We start from the raw sequence: 24,479 nt of genomic DNA, 5'->3' as shown, positions 1-24,479 counted from the left end.
GTTTGCAGGGCAGCGGCGCACGCCCAGTTTGAACCATCTTTTAGATTTAGGGGAGCTAGTCTCAAGCCCAACGACACATTCTCAAGATGGAGGGGGAGGGAACAGCTGCAGTCGCCTGCGGTTCCTGCGCAATGTTTGCCATCTTGCCAAAGGTTGCAGGCAGCTTTACGTGCAGCAATTGCATGTTGATTGCCCTCCTAAAAGACAAAGTCCAGCAACTGGAGGAACGTGTAGCTACGCTCCAAAGAATTAGAGAGCTGGAGCTCTTCTTGGAAGCAACAGAGCACACCGTCTCCACCAAGGAGGAGACAGGGGACTCCCCTGAGAAGGAGGCTAGTTCACCAACACAGGAGCCCGATATGTGGAGAAACGTGACTCAAAGAAGTAGGAGGCCCAGGGTTCGCTCTGATTGTCTAGAAATACACAATCGCTTTGAGGTCCTCTCCCCTAGCATGGAAGACGAAGAGCAGACTCCATTTGAGGATCTCTCCCTCATTACAGTCGATCACGTATATGAAGATGAGCAGCAAAGTCAGTCCTCAGGGAATGTGCAGGCGACCTTGGAACGGACCGCTCACGGAAGAACCCTGACCAAACCTAAGAGAAGGCGTGTAGTGGTGATAGGGGATTCCTTACTGAGGGGAACAGAAGCAGTGATCTGTGGGCCTGACAAGATGTCTCGGGAAGTGTGCTGTCTCCCCGGGGCTAAGATCCAAGATGTAACTGAACGACTGCAAGGAATCATAAAACCCACTGACAAATACCCCTTCCTCTTGGTTCATGTGGGAACCAATGACACTGCAAGCAATAGCCTCCAGAAGATCAAAAGAGACTACGAGGCTCTGGGCAGGAAATTGAAGCAATTAAATGCACAAATCGTCATCTCATCTGTCCTCCCAGTTGAACGACGTGGCCCAGGGAGAGAGAGGAAAATAGTGGAAGTAAACAGCTGGCTTCGCAAATGGTGTAAACAGGAACGGTTTGGATTCTTAGATCACGGACTGCAGTTTCTTGAGGATGGACTTCTGGCAAGCGATGGGCTGCACCTCACAACGGTTGGGAGGAATGTTTTTGCCAAAAAACTAAGAAACCTCATCAGGAGGGCTTTAAACTGACTAATGTGGGGGAGGGAGACAGTGCTCCTGAAGGTAGGAGTCTATTAATTGATGAAGATGATCATCCAAATGTCATAGACCAAATGGAGCAAGCAGCAAGCAGACCTAGTGGTGGGAGGAAAAAATCCTTAAATAAGAGACACGGGGGAATGACTAATGGACTTCAATGTCTGTACACTAATGCACAAAGCATGGGAAATAAACAAGATGAGCTTGAGCTCTTGGTACAGCAAACTAAATATGACATAATAGGCATCACTGAAACCTGGTGGGATAAGTCCCACGATTGGAATGTAAAAATGGAGGGATACAATCTATTTCAGAGAAACAGACCAGACAAGAAAGGAGGAGGAGTGGCGTTATATGTCAGGGATGTGTATACCTGTGAAGAGATCCAAGATTTAGAACCTCAAAGCCAAAGTGAGAGCATTTGGGTCAAAATTAAGGGAGAGAAGAATAATAGTGACCTCATTGTGGGAGTTTACTATAGATCCCCAAGCCAAACGGAGGACATAGATGATGCCTTCCTGGAACAGATGGCCAAGCATGCAAAAGGAAGGGAGATAGTAGTAATGGGGGACTTCAATTACCCAGATATTTGTTGGATGTCAAACTCAGCCAAGAGCATAAGGTCAAACAGATTCCTCACTGGCCTTGCAGACAACTTCATTGTCCAGAAAGTGGGAGAAGCAACAAGAGGAACAGCCATTTTAGATCTGGTCCTAACCAATGTCGATGACCTGGTTAATGGGGTAGAAGTGGAAGGATCATTAGGCGCAAGTGATCATGCTCTTCTGAAGTTTACTATACAACGGAAAGGAGCAGCCAAGCATACTAGGACTCAATTTCTTGACTTTAAGAAAGCCGACTTCATAAAACTTAGGGAAGTGCTGGGTGAGATCCCATGGACAGTAATACTAAAAGGAAAGGGAGTTCATGATGGCTGGGAGTTTGTTAAGAGGGAGATAGTAAAAGCACAACTTCAGGCAATACCAATGAGACGGAAACATGGAAGGTGCCTAAAGAAGCCAGGGTGGCTATCTAAAGAACTTTTAACTGAGTTAAAATTAAAAAAGGATGTGTACAAAAAATGGAAAAGGGGGGAAACCACCAAAGAGGAATTCAAACAAATAGCCAGCACGTGTAGACACAAAGTCAGAAAAGCTAAAGCACAGAATGAACTCAGGCTTGCTAGAGAGGTTAAAAGCAACAAAAAAGGCTTCTATGGGTATGTTCGTAGCAAAAGGAAGAACAAAGAAACAGTGGGGTCACTCAGAGGGGAAGATGGTGAAATGCAAACAGGGGACACAGAAAGGGCTGAACTCCTCAATACCTTCTTTGCCTCAGTCTTCTCCGATAAAGAAAACAATGCCCGACCTGAAGAATTTGGAGGAAATGATTCAGCAGAGGAAACACAGCCCAGAATAACTAAGGAGATAGTACAAGAATACTTGGCTAGTTTAGATGTATTCAAGTCTCCAGGGCCAGATGAACTGCATCCAAGAGTATTAAAAGAACTGGCAGATGTGATCTCAGAACCACTGGCAGTCATCTTTGAGAATTCCTGGAGAACAGGCGAAGTCCCGGCAGACTGGAGGAGGGCAAATGTTGTCCCTATTTTCAAAAAGGGGAAAAGAGAGGACCCAAATAATTACCGCCCAGTCAGTCTAACATCAATACCAGGGAAGATTCTGGAGCAGATCATTAAGCAAACAATCTGTGAGCACCTCGAAAGGAATGCTGTGATCACCAATAGTCAGCATGGATTTCTGAAAAATAAGTCATGTCAGACTAACCTGATCTCATTTTTTGACAGAATTACAAGCCTGGTAGATGAAGGGAACGCAGTGGATGTAGTCTACCTTGATTTCAGCAAGGCATTTGACAAGGTGCCCCATGATATTCTTGTAAAGAAGCTGGTAAAATGCGGTCTTGACTATGCTACCACTCAGTGGATTTGTAACTGGCTGACTGACCGGACCCAAAGGGTGCTCATCAATGGTTCCTCTTCATCCTGGAGAAGAGTGACTAGTGGGGTGCCACAGGGTTCTGTCTTGGGCCCGGTCTTATTCAACATCTTTATCAACGACTTGGATGATGGACTCAAGGGCATCCTGATCAAATTTGCAGATGACACCAAACTGGGAGGGGTGGCTAACACCTCAGAAGACAGGATCACACTTCAAAACGACCTTGACAGATTAGAGAACTGGGCCAAAACAAACAAGATGAATTTTAACAGGGAGAAATGTAAAGTATTGCACTTGGGCAAAAAAAATGAGAGGCACAAATACAAGATGGGTGACACCTGGCTTGAGAGCAGTACATGTGAAAAGGATCTAGGAGTCTTGGTTGACCACAAACTTAACATGAGCCAACAGTGTGACGCGGCAGCTAAAAAAGCCAATGCAATTCTGGGCTGCATCAATAGGAGTATAGCATCTAGATCAAGGGAAGTTATAGTGCCACTGTATTCTGCTCTGGTCAGACCTCACCTGGAGTACTGTGTCCAGTTCTGGGCACCACAGTTCAAGAAGGACACTGACAAACTAGAACGTGTACAGAGGAGGGCAACCAAAATGGTCAAAGGCCTGGAAACAATGCCTTATGAGGATCGGCTAAGGGAGCTGGGCATGTTTAGCCTGGAGAAGAGGAGGTTAAGGGGTGATATGATAGCCATGTTCAAATATATAAAAGGATGTCACATAGAGGAGGGAGAAAGGTTGTTTTCTGCTGCTCCAGAGAAGCGGACACGGAGCAATGGATACAAACTACAAGAAAGAAGATTCCACCTAAACATTAGGAAGAACTTCCTGACAGTAAGAGCTGTTCGACAGTGGAATTTGCTGCCAAGGAGTGTGGTGGAGTCTCCTTCTTTGGAGGTCTTTAAGCAGAGGCTTGACAACCATATGTCAGGAGTGCTCTGATGGTGTTTCCTGCTTGGCAGGGGGTTGGACTCGATGACCCTTGTGGTCTCTTCCAACTCTATGATTCTATGATTCTATGGTGTGTCACTGTCTTTCTCTGCTCTGTGAATGACCTGTTCTCCCTGACGGCTCCCTGACGTAAGGTGACATTGTAAACAGGAAACATTTAATCCATACTGATTGTATTTGTATCTCACTCTTCCCCCAAGAATTTATTCTCATAACAACTCTGTAAGTCAAGACAGGTCTGAGCACGAGTGACTTGTCCAAAGCCACTCTGTGACTATTGTGGCAAAGCAACTCCAGGCTGTTAACTGCATCACACACACAAACAGGCATATAATGTGGTAGTTTACATTGCCACTGCAGCCAGCCCCAGGAAGTCGTGGCCCTGGCCTGCAAAGTCCACATTCCGTGATTCTTTGTTTCAAACATTAGAAGTGTAACTTTGCTGTGACCATATGGAAATGGCAACCACGCTGTAAAGATAATATAGCAATCGGTCATCTCATTGACATATAATTGAAGTCAGCGGCTTTGATCTGAAGCAAGTTCCATCTGGTTGAATAGCCCTCAAAAAGAATGACGATAAATGGTTTTTGAGAATAATCCAGAAATGGTTTTGGCAAGATACTTAAGGTATGTTAAGAATCCTTCTATTGCAGTTCTGTACTTTTCCCTACTCACCTCTTTAAGGTACTTCTTTTTTTTTTGCACTTAAGTACAGTGGTGCCCCGCAAGACGAATGCCTCGCAAGACGGAAAACCCGCTAGACGAAAGGGTTTTCCGTTTTGGAGGTGCTTCGCAAAATGAATTTCCTATGGGCTTGCTTCGCAAGACGAAAATGTCTTGCGAGTTCCTGCGGGGTTTTTCCCCCCCCCCCTTTTTCCCTAGCCGCTAAGCCGCTTATCAGCTGATCCGCTAAGCCGCTAAGCCGCTTAACAGCTGATCCGCTAAGCCGCTTATCAGCTGATCCGCTAACCTGCTTATCAGCTGATCCGCTAAGCCCGCTAAGCCGCTAATAGCGCTAAGCCGCTAAGCTGCTAATGGGCTTGCTTTGCAAGACGAAAAAAACCGCAAGACGAAGAGACTCGCGGAACGGATTCTTTTCGTCTTGCGAGGCACCACTGTACCAGGAAGTGACTCAAGACTGTAGCAAATACTTGTGTAGCACTTCTTCGTCTACTCAACTAAAAATGGGCATTCAGTATAGTATTGCAAATCTTGCTTCACATCAGGGTTGGTGAACCTTTGGTCTTACAGATGTTTTTGGATTTCAGCTTCCCTCATCCCTGACCATTGGCCATGTTGGCTTAGGGCTGAAGGGAGTTGGAATCCAACATCTAGATTATAGAGGGTCCCTTTTTATCAAAAGAGAAAACTTAAATTCTTCCTAAATTTTCATCAGATTTGGAGTCCCAAGTTCTCAGAGAGGAATGGTTTTTTTAAAAAGTATTCTCATGGATACCACTAGTTTTCAAAAGGACAAATTTATGTATTTCTATTGATATAAATAGGGACGCAGGTGGCGCTGTGTGTTAAACCACAGAGACTAGTGCTTGCCGATCAGAAGGTCGGCGCTTCGAATTCCCACGACGGGGTGAGCTCCCGTTGCTCGGTCCCAGCTCCTGCCCACATAGCAGTTCGAAAGCACCTCAAAGTGCAGGTAGATAAATAGGTACCGCTCAAGCGGGAAGGTAAACAGCGTTTCCATGCGCTGCTCTGGTTCACCAGAAGTGGTTTAGTCATGCTGGCCACATGACCTGGAAGCTGTACGCCCGCTCCCTCGGCCCGTAAAGCAAGATGAGCGCCGCAACCCCAGAGTCGGCCACGACTCGACCTAATGGTCAGGGGTCCCTTTACCTTTATTGATATAACTGTGGCCAGTTCTTCACTGGACATAGTCCTTTCAAGGCAACTTTCAGGATGCAATCTTATGCTCAGTGATCTGGAAGCAAGTCCCACTGAAGTCATTGGGTTTTCATAGCATCAACGAATCATCATCTAGTCCAATCCCCTGCAATGCAGGACTCTGTCGCCCAACTTAGGGCTGAAACCTACGACCCTGGGTTTAAGAGTCTCAGGCTCTACCGACGGAGCTGTACAATTTACTTCTGAGTAGATAGGCCCAGGATTTTGCTGTAAATCTCCCTGTGCTTTAGGGCAGGGAGAGGTTGTGTATGCTTTAGCCAAGACATAAATTTACTTGATCTCAGGCCCCAGCTCTGATTCTCTCTTTGAACTTGTTTGCTAAGTGTGATGTGAGCTAGAGCTGTGTGCGTGCCTGAAAAGCATTAAATAACATATTTAAGAATACAAAAGGAGGCAGATATTTTATGTTTGAGAGGCGGCATTGGCTAAATATCTGATTTGAGCTTTTGGAGTCTCAAATGGGGCTGTTTGAGTGAAATGCTTTTCTTCTCGAGCCCACGTCTGACCTCCCACACTTTATCTTCAGAGAATCAGCTTTGTGGTGTTAATTATGGGGTAAGTAAGCAGTTGCTTCCTAGCACAAATCAGCCAAAGTCCAGGTTTGCTGTAGAGGTCCTAGAGATCATAGTTCTGTGTTTCTTCAGGTTTCAATTTACCAGGCCCAAAACACTTAAAAGCACAAGGAGGAGCGTTTGGGGAATGATCAGTTTACAAATGACCTGGGATTTCACAGCCTCCATCTCTTATAATTACAGGCCGTACACTAGGTCTTTCTGCAGGCAGCTAGTCTGCAAAACTAAACTTTAGCAACTTTGTAATTTCCATTGATATGCATAGAAGACCTTGAGTAAATGTGGCTAGATGCCATTCAGTGAGCTGAAACACACCGATTTGCGAGCAAGGAGAAATTCAATTCCATTTGCATTTAAAGGTGAAGCTACTTAACCTGCAGCTTTTGAAACAACACACTTTCGTTCAGATTTTGCTTTGCAGTTCTCCAGTCAAGTAATGTGTACAAAATTGCATACAGAGTGGGCACAAGAATCCATATATTAGTGAAGATAGCGTATGAAAATTCAGGAAATTGTTTTATTAGGCAAAAATTGCATACAGAATGTATACAACAGGAAATTTTTGCACTGAGAAGCTAGTGAATTTTATTAGGACCAAATCACAAAATGATATGGAAATGTGGAGAACTGAAATTATGATTGGGAAAAATGAAAAAAACAAGAAAAAACTGAAATGGACAAATTTATAGAATCACAAATTTGTAGAGCCGGAAGGGATCTAAATGGGTCATCTATTTCAAGCCCCCGCAATACAACTATCTACTTGTGAGTAATCACAGTGAAACATGAGAAACTGGTGTGTGTTTGGCTTGAAAATGCTTTGACTCTTGTATATATGTTATAGTTCCTTCCAGAATGCAGATTAAGGAAGGTGGATTTTAAAAGTGGTTATAATTTCATTTGACTAAAAAAAGAAAGGAAAAAGGAATACACATACACACCATGCTAAGGCTGAACAGAATCATTTCATAGATATTGACTTGTAGTCATTGTTTGAACTACCAACTTTAAAACCAGGACAAATGGGCAAGAAAAGTTAGTGGGGAGCAACTACAGTGGTACCTCAGGTTACATACGCTTCAGGTTACTTACGCTTCAGGTTACAGACTCTGCTAACCCAGAAATAGTGCTTCAGGTTAAGAACTTTGCTTCAGGATGAGAACAGAAATCGTGCTCCGGCGGTGCGGCAGCAGCAGCAGGCCCCATTAGCTAAAGTGGTGCTTCAGGTTAAGAACAGTTTCAGGTTAAGTATGGACCTCCGGAATGAATTAAGTACTTAACCCAAGGTATCACTGTATCTGTGTGTTGCCTATCTGGCTAAATAAAAGATAATAAATTACACGTGCAATTCAGAAAGTTGTCTAAAAAATCTGTGAATTCAGATAGATAGATAGATAGATGATAGTTTTTCATGCTCTGGTGAAAGAGAGGTCACAAACATTTCCTAATGGTAGTGAAACTGTAGCTTATGATTTATTTAGCATCAACTAATTATTTATTTCCTATGCAGAGAGCTTAAAATTTGTATTAGTCAAACAAGTCATGGAAAAATCATAGACTGGCAATGAATAAAGAAGTGTTGAAGAGGAAGAAGAAGATAAGTCTCTGCTGGTTCAAGAAAATATTTGCTGGAGAAATGTGAGCTAAATAAGGGACTTAAAGGAGAAGAGGCATCAACTTGCTTTTGAGAGATTTGCAGATGGTGGAGGATCACTTTGAAAATGTTACACTGTTTTCTTAATCCAAGTCTTATTTTGTGTGATTTGCATGTTTGGATACAAATTGTAAAATGAGAAAATGTCGGGAAGGGGAAGATAGATATGTAGGTCAGCGTGCCTGGAGATGTTTTCAACTCCTCCCTGTAATGTCTGCCTCAAGTTTGTCAAAAGGTGGCGAAGCCCTTATTCTTCATGGCAAAACAGTACCATATTTTTCGCTCTATAGGACGCACTTTTCCCCCTCCAAAAATTAAGGGGAAATGTGTGTGCGTCCTATGGAGCGAATGCAGGCTCCTTGGCTTCAGCGATAGCAACGCGAAGCCTCCGAAGCACAGAGGGAGCGCTCCCTCTGCACTCCTTGGCTTCGCGTTGCTTTCGCTGAAGCCTGGAGAGCGAGAGGGATCAGTGTGCACCGAACCCTCTCGCTCTCCAGGCTTCAGGGATAGCCGCTTGAAGCCTTTGGAGGGCAGCGAGAACTCACGCTGCACTCCAAAGGCTTCGGGTTCCTTTCGCTGAAGCCAGGAGAGTCTTGCTATCCCTGAAGCCGTCAGAGTGCAGCGGGAACTCGCGCTGCGCTCCGAAGGCTTCGGGTTCCATTTGCTGAAGCCGGGAGAGCAAGACTCTCCTGACTTTAGCAGAGAGGGAGAGCTGCGCAGCACCCCTTCAGCCATGCGGGAGGAGACATGGAAGGGGCTCCGTTTCTCCTGCCGCTTCGCTGAAGGGGCGCTGAGCAGAGAGGGGGGAGATTTTTTTCTTTTCTTGTTCTCCCCCTCTAAAACAAGGTGCGTCCTATGGTCCGGTGCATCCTATAGAGCGTACGGTAATTAATTTGGCTAGGTGGATACAGTGATTATGACAGACTTAAAGTGGTCTCCCTAGGGCAGGGAGAGAACTAAGCTGATTGACAAAATATGAAAGTGAGACCTAAGTAAGCAAGAGACAGCATTTTTTTAAAAGAGGATTACACTTTTTTTAGTGTGTGTGTGTGTCTCTCTGTGTGTATGTTTTCTTTCTTTTTTTCTAAAAAGAGAATAGATTCCAGGAGACTGGGCTTGGAGTCCTCCAGGCTTTTTTAAATTAAAAGCTCAATCAGATGCAGAAGTAGTAAGTACTCTCATGCTTTTCCCATTTGTCCCTTTTTATTGGCCGCAGAGATTGAATTTGTAATGACAATTATATATTAGGCCAAGAGAAGCTTCTTTCTCTTGCCAGTCGTGACCCAATTGTAAGCGAGCAAGTCACTTCAAACAAAGCCCTCTCTGCTTGCAGAATTCCTTGATGTCTTGACAAAATATGGGCACAACATGTGGCTATGCCCGCTTGTATTTCGCTCTCCTCTAATCATGACTTGTTCCCGCCCACTTTTGTTTGATCTCATGTATTATATTCTGCTTTGGCTTTCCCTCAAGGGAAAAATGCAACTACTCACCCCCCCCTTTTAACCCTTTTTTAACCCTGTGATGAGAATGTCTCAGAAAGTTCCTATTTATGTTTTAATATGTGCTGGAAGCTGCCCAGAGTGGCTGGAGAAACCCAGCCAGATGGAGATGGGTATGATGATGATGATGTGCTGGACCAGAGTCTTGCCTCGGTAATGGACTGGATGAGAGCCAACAGACTGAAGCTCAATCCAGATAAGACTGAGGCACTGTTAGTGGATCCCTACACCGGATGGGTAGGAGGTCACCTGCTTTTGATGGGGTTACACTGCCCCTGAAGAAGCAGGTTTGTAGCTTGTGGGTACTCCTGGATCCTTTGCTGTTGCTCAAGGTTTGGGTGGCCTCAGTGGCTCAGAGTGCCTTCCATCAGCTACGCTCCTATCTGAACAGGGATAGCCTAACTATGTTGTCCATCCTCTGGTAAGCTCAAAGTGAGATTGCTGCAATGCGTTATACATAGGGCTGCCTCTGAAGATGGTTTGGAAACTTCAGCTGGTGCAGAATTCAGCAGTCAGGTTGCTCACTGGAGCAAGACAGTTTGAGCATATTACACCGAACCTGGTCCAACTGCACTGGCTACCAATTAGTTTCCGGGCCCAATTCAAAGTGATGGTTTTGACCTACAAAGCCTTAAACAGCTCAGGATCGCAATACCTCAAGGACCACCTCTTTCCATATGAACCTACCTGGACTATGAGATCATCTTCTGAGGCCCTTCTTCATGTGCCTCCTCTTCAAGAGCCTGCAGGGTGGCAACACGAGAACAGGCCTTCTCTGCAGTGGCTCCCCGTCTGTGGAATGCTCTCCCCAGGGAAGTTTGCCTGGTGCCTTCATTATACACCTTTAGGTGCCAGGGAAAATGTTCCTTTCTAACCAGGCCTTTGGTTGATCTGATTGACATCCAATGCCCCTTTAAAATGTGTTGGGTCTGAACATGGATTAAAAGCCATATAAGGAAACTTGGTAGTGTCAGTTGAGAGGAGTGTCAGTTGAGTGCTGGTGGTTGCTAGGTTGCGGAGGTCCTTGTGACACGCCCTTCATTGTGACACCTCCCTCTGCTGGCTCCCTGGTCACTAGGGCTCTAGAGGCATAGCAATCTCCTTTGGTTTGATCATTCAGAGAGTGAGAGGGAAAGTGGATGGAGATGTAAGTAGACTTTCTCATCAGCATCTGCATTCTGTGCTGGCCTCCAAGGCTGTCTTAAGCAACATTTAAAAGATTAAGATCAGGAATGATTTAAATGCTTCAGCCAGCCCTTCTGGGCATCTTTATGACTCCACCCACTGTTTTGTAACAGTGAAGGGAAGTGAGTGTGGATTCTGCTTATACTTTAGGAAAAGGAAACCTAATAAGATGTCATGCCTTGGAAAAGGGCGTTCTTTTTTGGCTAGTGACACAAGAGTCACTTGATAACTGGCCATGGGAGCATTAAGCATGCTCTCTGGAAAAGGTAATATCTTGCATTGTCTTCCTCCTCTTCCTGCCTCCAAGGGCCCCTCTTTCAAAGGACAGCCAAGGTACAAAACCCTTCAGCATGCTGATGTTTCTTCTATAGTAATATTAGCATGTGGTATTTGATGTTTTTCTTTTAAACATCCCTTCTCCACATTAAGCAAACCCACCTCTTTCAATGAGATGATGACAATTGTCTTATAATATCCAGAGGATGCTATTCTGGCCACAGTCTTCAAGCACTCTCTTCACAGGATACCCATTATGATATGCCTAGGAAAGTTAATTTATCTTGAGTTTGAGTCGTGAATGCCCAAACCAGTTTAGGGATGTAGATCAGGAGTGTACTGTGAGTCCCATTTCTCACATTTTAATGGGCCTTCTCTGCAGTGGCTTCCTGTCTGTGGAATGCTCTCCCCAGGGAAGTTATACACCTTTATTATACACCTTTAGGTGCCAGGCAAAAACGTTCCTTTTTAACTAGGCCTTTGGTTAATCTGATTTACATCCAATGCACTTTAAAAAAAATTGTGTGTGTGTATGTGGAAGGGCTATTGGGTTGCTTTTATTTTTATTAGATATTTTGTGGTTTTATATCTTGGTTTTATTATCGCCCCGAGAGTGGTATATAAATTCAATAAATAATTATAATAATATATAATTGTCATATACGTTATGCATTCTGCTCAGCCTTAGCTGTGGAATAGCAATATCCTGGCCACACCTGTCATCCCACAAAACTGCCTTTACAACTCTTGACCTAAACAGATAACTGTTAATAAAAGCCTTTCATCAGAACCTAATCAGAGTAGAATGGCCATCTGTCAACCGCTAATGGACTTGATTTTATCAAAGCAGCAACAAATGTTGACACCTGCCTTTACCTATACCTCAGGCAGAAGGTGTGAGCTGACGTGAAAAGAAAAGGTGAAGATTATGGTGTAAGCCAGTGATTTTCAATCCACCCTACCATAAACAAATCTTTTCCATATTAATTTGTCTGCTAAGGACATCTTCTAGGACACGACGTCATTTTACAGATCCTTTCTCGAAGCCAGGCAATACAGTGGTACCTCGGGTTACAGACGCTTCAGGTTACAGACTCTGCTAACCCAGAAATAGTACCTCGGGTTAAGAACTTTGCTTCAGGAAGAGAACAGAAATCGTGCGCCGGCACAGCAGCAGCAGGAGGCCCCAATAGCTAAAGTGGTACCACAGGTTAAGAACAGTTTCAGGTTAAGAACGGACCTCCAGAACTATTTAAGTTCTTAGCCTGAGGTACCACTGCACTCTTTTGAGGCTGCCTATTCTAGGGAAAGATCAGTATTAGTGAACAAACTGTCTTTCAGTGATATTCGATTTGATTGGGTGGTGGAAGGTTGTTCTTTTGCAGGTGGCTTAAAACATTTTTAGTTGGGGAGCTCATAGAATTGTAGATTGGAAAGGAACTCCCAGAGTCTTCTAGTCCAACCCTCTGCAATTCAGGAATTTCAGCTAAAGCACTGGCTTCCGGTGGAGTACAGGGTCAGATTTAAGGTCCTGGTTTTGACCTTTAAAGCCCTTCACGGCTTAGGACCCTCGTACCTACGGGACCGCCTCTCCCGGTATGCCCCATGGAGGACCTTAAGGTCCATAAATAGCAACACCCTAGTGGTCCCGGGCCCTAAGGAAGTTAGATTAGCTTCAACCAGAGCCAGGGCCTTTTCAACACTGGCTCCGGCTTGGTGGAACGCTCTGTCTCATGAGACCAGGGCCCTGCGGGATCTGGTTTCTTTCTGCAGGGCCTGTAAGGCAGAGTTCTTCCACCTGGCCTTTGGCTTGGAAGAAGAAGAAGAAGAAGAGTTTGGATTTGATATCCCGCCTTTCACTCCCTTTAAGGAGTCTCAAAGCGGCTAACATTCTCCTTTCCCTTCCTCCCCCACAACAAACACTCTGTGAGGTGAGTGGGGCTGAGAGACTTCAAAGAAGTGTGACTGGCCCAAGGTCACCCAGCAGCTGCATGTGGATTCCCTCCCCCTCTTTCTTTTTCCTTTCTCCTCCTGTGATGAGGCTGCATTTTAATGTTTCAATATTTTAAAGTACAGTGGTGCCTCGCAAGACGAAAAGAATCCATTCCGCGAGTCTTTTCGTCTTGCGGTTTTTTCGTCTTGCGAAGCAAGCCCATTAGCGGATTAGCGCTATTAGCGCTATTGGCAGTTTAAGGGCTATTAATGGCTATTAAAGGCTTAAGGGATTAGCGGTTTAGCTGCTAAAAGGCTATTAGCAGCTTAGCGCTTCAGAAAAAGGGGTTGGGGAGCGAAAAAAAACCTCAAAAAATTTCGTCATTTTCGCCTTGCGAAGCAAGCCCATAGGGAAATTCGTCTTGCAAAGCGCCTCTGAAAACGGAAAACCCTTTCGTCTTGCGGGTTTTCCGTCTTGCGAGGCATTCGTCTTGCGGGGCACCACTGTATTTTAATCTTGTTTTTAAGTTGTATTCATTCAACTTGTTTTTATTATTGCTTGTTAGCCGCCCTGAGCCTGGGCTTGGCTGGGGAGGGCGGGGTATTCATCATCATCATCATCATCATCATCATCCATGACAGGTGGCCCTCCAACCTCTGCTTAAAAACCTCTGAGGAAAGAGAGTCCACACCTTCCAAGAGAGACCGTTCCACTGTCAAACAGCTCTTAGTGTCCAAAAGTTTTCCCTGGTGCTTAGTTGGAATCTCTTGTAACCTGAATCCATTGGTTTGAGTCCTACCCTCCAGAGCAGGAGAAAACAAGCTTGCGCCATCTTCCATGTGACAGTCCTTGAGACATTTGAAGATGGCTTTCATATCTCCTCTCAGTCACCTCTTTTCCAGGCTAAACATACCCAGCTCCTTCAACCTTTCCTCATAAGGCTTGGTTTCCGGACCCTTGACCATTTCCTCTGCGCACGTCTCAGCTTTTCAGTATCCTTCTTAAACTGTGGTGCCCAGAATTGGACACAGTATTCCAGCTGTTGTCTGACCAAGGCAGAATAAAAAGGTAAAGGTACCCCTGCCCGTACGGGCCAGTCTTGACAGACTCTAGGGTTGTGCGCCCATCTCACTCAAGAGGCCGAGGGCCAGCGCTGTCCGAAGACACTTCCGGGTCACATGGCCAGCGTGACATCACTGCTCTGGCGAGCCAGAGCCGCACACGGAAACACCGTTTACCTTCCCGCTAGTAAGCGGTCCCTATTTATCTACTTGCACTTAAGGGTGCTTTTGAACTGCTAGGTTGACAGGCGCTGGGACCGAACAGCGGGAGCGCACCCCGCCGCGGGGATTCGAACCGCCGACCTTTCGATCGGCAAGCCCTAGGCGCTGAGGCCTTAACCCACAGCGCCACCCGCGTCCCCTGAGGCAGAATAGAGTAGTACTACTACTATACTTTTTTAGATGCAGCCTAGACCAGGTCTTGGTTGGCAGATCTCTTCATTAGGAAGCATGCATTTTCCCCCTCACTCTGGACTAGCCGCCTGAGAAACAGTTTCTATTTAAATGCGATTTTGGTTTTAAACACAGTGTAAGGTAGTCTCTATGGGAGTATATTGGATTTAATTATGGGGTATCAGAGTTTTTAGGGGGCTAACCAGGCTGGGATAGCAGGCTTGTTAGTTTCTGAATGTCTGATGTAGATTTTCAATATCGTTGTTCTGTATGGGACAATAAAGACTATCCTATCGTATCGTATCGATTTGTGGCATTGCTGATTCTACCTTGTTACAATATGAAATGACATCATCAAGTTGCCTGCCTGATCCCAGATTGATCGAGATTACAGTGATACCTCAGGTTACATACGCTTCAGGTTACATACGCATCAGGTTACAGACTCCACTAACCCAGAAATAGTGCTTCAGCTTAAGAACTTAAGGATGAGAACAGAAATCGTGTTGCTGCGGCGCGGCGGCAGCAGGAGGCCCCATTAGCTAAAGTGGTGCTTCAGGTTAAGAACAGTTTCAGGTTAAGTAAGGACCTCCGGAACAAATTAAGTACTTAACCTGAGGCACCACTGTACAGCAAGAAGTCTTTTATTTAAAAAAATGAAGCTACAGTTAGAGCGAAAAAACCACTGGGAACAGGCAGGGAGTAGCATGCAAACAAGATATGTATAAGCTTGATTTTTTTTAGAAGTGATTTCCCCCCCTCCCCCCGCCAATTTTTCTAGGTGAACATTCAGTGCAGCACTAGTCATATTTCAAAAAATCTATCCAAACCTAATCCCCAAGGAGCAGTCTTAATCAAAATGAGATAAGGAGAAATTTCAATTTGTTTTTCAGGAAAAGATTTCTGGGAAAACCAACTACTCATAAGAGGAGGTGGTTTGACAGTGACCTCTGAGAAGACTGTAGGGAATTCTCCTGCAAGGCTGATTTTTGGCTGTTTCATACCCTTCCAGAAACATAAATTAGATCCAGTGGTGTCCAGCTAAAATACTGCTGAAATATCATTTTCTCACACAGTTTCCAGAATTGCAGTGAAACTTAGGGCTGGACTTTGAAGCGCGATGGGAAAACAACACAGAAAAACTAATTGAATTTGAGGTGGGCTCCTTTTGTTGTCCGCTGAATCGCGCCACCCACTCTGATGACAAACAGAATTGTCTATTTAGACAAGAATACATGGTGCCATAAAACTTATTAAAACATAGCTGATTCCGCCCCCCCCCCCATGAATGGTGGCCATAAAAGTTATTAAAATATAGCTGGATTTTCTCAGTGCCTCTGGATGCGGCATTTTGGCTGCAGAAAAGCTAAAGGAAGTGTACATAACTGAAGTGATCTCAGCCAAACTGAGATGAGCGTTGAGCAAATATATTCTAAGGTGTTTGCTGGCTCCGACCTCGTGTAAATGCTTCTGTAGGAATCTAAGGGGAAGTCTGTGCATTGTCCTTTTTGACTTTGTGAAGGGTTGAGAATATATATATATATATATATATACGTGTGTGTGTGTGTTTATTCCCCAAGTAAACAATTGCCAAATTAAATAAGCTGCCAAAAGGAAATGAGGTGTCACTTAGATATAAACCAAGGTTATACTGCGTAATAAAAACGAGGGATCTCATTTTCGTGACTTCTCGGCCAAAATACCTAACTGGTGTAAATTGGCACTGTTCCATTGCCTTCCATTGTGTTTCATCTGTGTATATTAAAAGAGAAATTAGCTAGCGACAGTCCAGAATGTTTGCCTTAAAACAATTTCATCTACGTAAACGTTGTACTTGAAAGCAAGTGGGCCACACTGCTGCAAAGGAATAATAATACAAAATGGAGCTTGCTTTCACGGTGACCAAACAGGATAAAGGATAGAAAAAAGAAACCTTATATGACTGTAGAAATCAGGGTGCCTGGCAAATTTCAACGAGCCTTTACCTTATCTTTGGTACTGACAAAGAACAACAGCAAGAGGCAACGGGGGGGGGGCGCAGAATGTGTAGCTGTCAAGATGCTGTGGTAGTTTGACTCCCATTGGTCCCTGATACCATGGCCAATGGCTGGGGAAGATGTGAGTTTTAGTCCAAAAACATCTGGAAGGGCAAAGGTTCACCATTCATGGTATAAATTTCCAGACTTATAATCTTCTACCTGGATATCCTTAATCACCTTCTCTCTGTCTAGGAGGGGGAATCGAGGTGAGTTCTAGGTTATTAAAACACCTGATTTTTAGCACTTCTACCCTGAAGGCTGATCGCTGAAGAATTGATGCTTTTGAATTATGGTGTTAGAGGAGACTCTTAATAATAATAATAATAATAAATTTTATTTATATCCCGCCCTCCCCAGCCGAAGCTGGGCTCAGGGCGGCTAACAACACTAAAATAGTGCAACATTATAAAACATTTAAAAAAATTAATTAAGATCAAATTGAAAATTGATGGCAACCATAACTAAAGTTTTGTAAAGATTGCCAAAGGAGGGAGTCAGGCTGCACCCTGACCAAAGGCCTGGTGGAACAGCTCTGTCTTGCAGGCCCTGCGGAAAGATGTCAAGTCTTGCAGGGCCCTAGTCTCTTGTGACAGAGCGTTCCACCAGGTTGGAGCCGCAGCTGAAAAAGCCTTGGCTCTAGTTGAGGCCAGCCTAACCTCTCTGAAGCCTGGGACCTTCAAGATGTTCCTCTGTGGGGCATACCAGGAGAGGCGGTCCCGTAGGTACGAGGGTCCTAGGCCATATAGGGCTTTGAAGGTTAAAACCAGCACCAGTCCCATGGACTGCAAGAAGATCAAACCTCTCCATTCTTAAGGAAATCAGCCCTGAGTGCTCACTGGAAGGACAGATCATGAAGCTGAGGCTCCAATACTTTGGCCACCTCATGAGAAGAGAAGACTCCCTGGAAAAGACCCTGATGTTGGGAAAGATGGAGGGCAAAAGGAGAAGGGGACGACAGAGGACGAGATGGTTGGACAGTGTTCTCGAAGTTGGACAATGTTCTTGAAGCTACCAGCATGAGTTTGACCAAACTGCGGGAGCCAGTGGAAGACAGGAGTGCCTGGTGTGCTCTGGTCCATGGGGTCACGAAGAGTCGGACATGACTAAACAACAACAACAACCCTGCTTAATTTGTTGCATATCTTCCTAACCCAAATCATAGGATCAAAATGTAAGCATAAAACCCCACGCCATAATAACAAGTTCCACAGCTGCCATCAAATATATGAGGCAATGGTGAGCTTTCAGCTTTCCAGCTAGGCCTCTACCGTTGCATATGTGCGCATTGGTGTGAGAACGAGGGAGGCGGGGACTCATTTATTTGACCTGTACCAGAACCAGGGGCAACCCCCAGACTAGCTAAGGAAACAGCTTGCCGTATTTTTTAGCACCTCCACGGGTGGTGAATGTGGCTGTTGTCAAACGTTCAGATCTGCCCCAAGTCACTTGGAGATTTTCTTCCTTCCTTCCTTTACTTCTTTCTTTGACAAAGTAATAATCATACAGAAATAAGAATAAAAATGTGCACCCCACCACTGAGACCATTCCATTGTAACTATCCAGCCTCCCAAAACGTCAACACCACTTGCGATGGTTTGATCCCTTTCCATTTAACCGGTACAAATTCTACACCCTCTATATCTCCTCAAAATCATTTGCGCGTGTAGGTCCCCAGGCCACCCCTCAAATAACTTCACACATAACACGTAATTTAGTTTTGGTTTTTGGGCACTATTTTGGCCACAACTTTATTAAAATACAAAATCAGTGAGTGGTTGTTTAGACATTGGTTATGACTATCTGTCCCCCCGCCTGGGACAGAACTGGCATCCCGAGGTCCGATCGGTAGCCAGTAGAAGAGAAAGTCAAACTGGGGGGGTCACCTGAGCTAAGCGTCGGACCCACGCCGCTCTCCCCAGCAGCTCCCCGAAAGCTTGCCTGCCCGGTCCTATAACAAGGATTCCCATAACAGGGATTGAGCGGCCCTGGTCCCATAACAGGGATTCCCATAACAGGGATTGGGCGGCCCTGGTCCCATAACAGGGATTCCCATAACAGGGATTGGGCGGCCCTGGTCCCATAACAGGGATTGGACGAAATCATGGCAAGCCCCAGGATTCCTTTAACGGAATTCCCTTCATCGCAATAGGAGGGGCAGGCACCGCCTGTTCAGCCCCCTCCACCACCAGCATATTATAACCAATGCCTAACTGCAACCTTACAAGTTGTGACGAATTGCAGAGTAGTAGGCAAAAACCAAATGGCACAGCCAATCACCAAATGGCAAAATTCCTACTAGGCCCCTGCGCCAAGGCAGACGACCCCCATGACAGGCAAAGCAAGGTCAACCGGAAAAGAGGGCGGGTGGGCGGGTGATCCGATGCACTCTGCAAAGAGAAAGAGAAACCAGAGTGCACCAATATTTAAAGACTATGGTCCCACCCACTCAATTTGCAACATACAATTTGCCCCAGCAACCCGGTTATCCAATCACAGATGCCAGGCAATAACTATTAACCAGCCTGGCAACAAGAGGCCTGGCCCGGTGGCCCACACCGCAACACGTGCTCTCATTTATTGGAGAACACGCTTTCTCTTTCATATTTCCCATCTTACCTTAATGGCACATGCTAATTTATCATTAATGGCTATATCCTGCACCTCTTCATACCATTATTCCATTTTGTATTCTGCCTGTCCCTTCCACTTCCTAGCTATCATATTTTGTGCAGCTGTCAATAAATTTGTCCTTCATAGCTTCTGAACCTTACACCCCATCGTAAATTGTTAATAATGTTACCTCTGGACTTTTGGTCAGCTTTAACCCAGTGATTTCTGTTATTTCCTCAAACACCCTTTGCCAGAAAAATCGTATATATTTACACCCCCACCACATGTGGACATAATTCCCTGTTTCCTGGCATCCCCTGGAGACTTAGCGTAACAATTTCACCTTTTTTTTGGGGGGGGGGGGAATCACTGGTCCTGTGTAACTTCACCCCGAAGTCCATATTTCTCTATTTTGAACGAAGCAATGCTACTGCAATGGATCATTGACATTTCCAGGACTGCTTGTTCGTAAAGGAATTCTGTGCCGAATGTTTTCCACTTTAAAATACGGATGTCGTCATCCTCGTCACCATAATCATCTTCATCATCACATTGATTGAGATTCCTGCATTGCAGGGGGTTGGACTAAATGACCCTTTTGATCTTTTCCAACTCTGTGGTTCTATGGATCTAATTAATTTACATCCTGTTTAATTTCCAAAGGAACATGCACAAGAGGAACTAGTGTGTTCAGCTCAGGTGCTTGCATCCGATGGAGTGGATTCCAGTCTAAGAAAGCCGATGCCACACATAAAGAAGACAGCAAGAAAGGAAAGGATTTAGTTATACTAGATCTAGGTTTCAAACGGAAGTGATTGAAGGGAAAGTGAAACTACTGAAGGCCGCATACAGCATATTATTAGAATGGGAGACGAAAGATGAAGAGGTAAAATCAGTTATGATTATATGGGCACAAGATGTAGGGCACAACATTATGATGGAAGATTGGGTTAAATTATGGAAAACTGATTTAACGTTTACAGATTGTTCCCTATTGAAGGAGAATTACATGAAGATGATGTACAGATGGTACACAACACCAGTGCAGTTAGGGAAAATGTACAAAATTAGTTCAAATATATGTTGGAAGTGTAAGGAAAAGGAGGGGACATTTTATCATATGTGGTGGGATTGTAAGGTAATTAAACATTTTGGGGAAAAATGGGGGGGAAACAAGGATGATTTTTGGATAATATGTCTTGTTATAATTTTGAATAATTTTTTTTATCAAAAAAGGGAAAAAAAGAAAGCCGATGCCACAATAAATTTATTAAACTTATTATTATTAAAGGTACCGTATAACTCCTTGCAATGCACTCAACACCATTTATGGTTTGAAACATGTAATCTACGCAGTCTATGCAACAAAACTTAAAAGTGTATCACGTTTCACTCTTTTCCTAGTTCCCTGGCTGTCCCCTGGCTGTGCAGATTTGGAAGCTTGTAAGAAGGCAACCTAATTCCTGTATAAATCATAGCGTTCCACATATTTTCAGAGATAGCATGGTAAACGCACTATAACCTGCATTTTTGTCATTTGCCTCGCTTATTCATTAATTCCATATTATCCAAAATGGGATCAGTTTGAGACAGTCAACTAAAGCTGAAAATCAGAACACAAACAGTTATTTTCTGCTATCACTTGGCAGGTTGTTATGTGTCAATTTGAAACAGCTGGTCCCAGTGAGTTAAACTGACTTTAATATCCGGAATATATCACCAAGGGGATCACTTATTAAATAAGAGATGTGATCTTAGATTTCAGTCATGGGTTATTATTCAAAATTGTTTTGTCTTGACAACAAATTGCAGCTTTTGACATCCAGGTTTTTATCTAGCATTTTAATATTGTGGTAGTTTATTAGAATCATAAATATTAAGATATATCAGAGTTTTTTATTTCAAAATTTCAACAGAGACTCACTGGAAACTAATATTTCCCGTTCTCCCCCCCCAACCCACTTTTTGATGACAGTGAAGATATAATATAACTTTGATAGAAATTTCTAAGCAGTGCTTTATCTAAATACTGCTTTTCTTTCTGCTAGAAAAACACACACCGCTCAACGTTAGTATAATTAAGTATTTTTTCAATCATGCATATAAATTTGCTTTGTGTATATAGACACTCATTTCATGCTAGCATATTATTATGCCTCATATTGCATTCATGTTTAATAGTTCAGTGGTAACTTTAAAAAAATAGTATTAATATGTTCAGTTCTCAGTTTATTAATTTAGCTTCTCCTACAGTGATACTCAACACTTAGAGTATCACATTAGATAGTCTGTTCAATTTCAGGAGCTTTGAAATTGCTCAGCATTGGCTGAGAAGACTGCACAAGGTTCCATAGCCAGACTAATTTCAGTGTTTAGGTTTATCATACCCACTTCACAAACCATGCTACAACTCCACCAGAAATAATAATAATAATAATAATAATAATAATAATAATAATAATAATAATTTATTACTTGTACCCCATCCATCTGGCTGGGTTTCCCCAGCCACTCTGGGCGGCTTCCACAGAGACCAAAAATACACTAAAATGTCACACATTAAAAACTTCCCTGAACAGGGCTGCCTTAAGATGTCTTCTGAATGTCAGGTAGTTGTTTATCGCTTTGACATCTGATGGGAGGGCGTTCCACAGGGCGGGCGCCACTACCGAGAAGGCCCTCTGCCTGGTTCCCTGTAGCTTTGCTTCTTGCAATGAGGGAACCGCCAGAAGGCCCTCAGCGCTGGACCTCAGCGTCCGGGCAGAATGATGGGGGTGGAGACATGAAAGGAATCTACCTGATTTATAGAAAGCTTCCGACATGCAAACCTTCTTGTACGTGATGTATCTTAGTCTTCCTGGCTTGTGTCATATGCCGTTTCTAAATTAGATTCAGATGGGCTTCTTGTAAAGGTAACGATAATGAAGAATTTTTGATGCAAAGTTGTTAGAGGCAAATATGACCCGTTCAGACAAATTAAAATAAACAGAATTAGCAACATACATCAGGAAAACGGTTACACAGATAGATTGGTCCACACCACTCATTCCAGTTATTTATACCAAATAAGTATAAGTACTTAATTCGTTCCAGAGGTCCATTCTTAACCTGAAACTGTTCTTAACCTGAAGCACTACTTTAGCTAATGGGGCCTCCTGCTGCTGCCGTGCCGCCGGAGCACGATTTCTGTTCTCACCCTGAAGCAAAGTTCTTAAGCTGAGGTAATATTTCTGGGTTAGCGGAGTCTGTAACCTGAAGCGTATGTAACCTGAAGCGTATGTAACCCGAGGTACCACTGTAATCTGATATTTATTTTATTTTATTTTAAAAAAACCTCACTAAACTTGGCATTTAAATACATATTTTTTAAAAATTATTTCAACAGAAATTTATTCTTTAAAATAATAATAATAATCCAGAAATCTACATCAGGACACTCAGGAAGTGCAAAAGTTGGTGGTTATTGGAGTTCCAATCTGCAAATATTGCCAAGGATATGAGGAGCAGACCAATCCTTACTGGAATTTGAAGAAACTGGATTTTCCAGAAATCCTTATGCACAAAACATGGTATTGACAGGATTCCTGTGTTTCGAAGTTAGTTAAAATTGCGTTCAGATTTATATTTCAGAGTGTGGATGGGTGCCCTTGAATCAAATGTCTGAGACTAGCCACACGTGGTTTTAACTATGCATAATGTTAATGTGTGTGTTTTATAACAAATAGCAGGCATGGGGAGTTGTTATCAAAATCAGTGTGTGCAAAACCTTCCTTCTGCAGCTTCATTCCCTGTGAAATCCCTGGCCTTCCAACAGGGCCGTCTTTACCTGGGGTTCAAGGGATGCAGGGCACCCGGGTGCCAAATTATGGGGGGCACCCAGTGCCTGCGCTCAAGCCACCTAAACTCTTAAATATCTACCTGTTATGAAATAATAAATAATTTTGATCAAGCTAGAAAAACAAAATACATATATACCTAGGTATTACCGAAAGGTATACCTACTATTTCACTAAAGGACTTTCGACTTAGTGTGTTCATTTATTAAAGACGTGCTGTGCCAGCGGCGGCGCTTGTCATTCACAACTGTGGCACTTGTCAGACTCAATGATGGCGCTTGTCATTCACAACAGCGCCGTGCACGCGAAATTAACCTTTACATCAAAATATTATGTTACGTATTGTATTGAGCTGCTATGCAGCAGCAGGGTCGGAGGGCCCTTTGACACGACTGATGTGTCTCCTAAGTAGGTGCCTAAACAATACTTATAAATGTAAGTGTGGTGGTGTTTGTATACTTAAGTGTATTGTAAATAAATGAGCAACTAAAAAAGTTCGTTTCTTTCCCCTCCCTTTCGTAAATAAGAGATAAGGTGTAAGCGTGGTGTCTGACATGAGCATAATAAAAGTTAATTTGGGGGCTAAACTAAATGGGGGGGGGGGCGCTGGGCAGTTCTTTGTACCCCGGCGGCCCATATGCTAAAGACAGCCCTGTCCCTCAACCTAGTCAGCACAATTGAAAAAGGAAAGAAAGAAAAAGCGCAGGGGAAAAGATCCAATTTATGCCATTTGTGGTCTGCCTCCCTGCCCCAAACATTAACCATTATTGCAGGGGAGGAGAATTTCATAGGAACTGTAGCTGGGCGATAAACTACCTCCATCCCTGGCATGCTGTAATCCTGATAACACCCATTAAATTCCACTTGCCCGATATTTAATGTTTTTAAACACACACACACAGGAGCATGTCATGTATTTAGTAAGGCAGATGCATTTTAGTGGCAATGAAGATTATGTTACCCAAACAGTGGAGACCTAAATCCCACTCAATTGTAGAGTTGAAGAAATACAACTTATTACTAAACTGAAAACTATGGAGAGACCTGGTCTGAAAAGAGATACTGGACTCCTGTCTCATTACATATGCTAATCATCTGCATACTATCTCTTGCTTTTTCCTGTAGGACTAATTGCAGTCGTTAACAGTCAACAGGTTTACCATACCCATTGAGTCAATCACTCATCTCCTACGACCCTTCTGAGAAAAAACCCACCCCACCCTCCCACTATATATAAGGGTCCAGTGACTTCTGTTTCAGTGTATCTGAAGAAGTGTACATGCACACAGAAGCTTATACCCAGAAAAAACTTAGTTGGTCTCTAAGGTGCTACTGGACAATTTTGTTAATTTTTATTTTTTTCAACAACCTCAGACCAACACGGCTACCTACCTGAATTGTAGAGTGGTTAAGGAGCTAAAATGAACCAACTGAAACCCTATGC

This window comes from Podarcis tiliguerta, assembly GCF_965153285.1.
Source record: "Podarcis tiliguerta genome assembly, chromosome: 3".
Lineage (NCBI taxonomy): Eukaryota > Metazoa > Chordata > Lepidosauria > Squamata > Lacertidae > Podarcis > Podarcis tiliguerta.
This window is presented reverse-complemented; position numbering follows the sequence as displayed.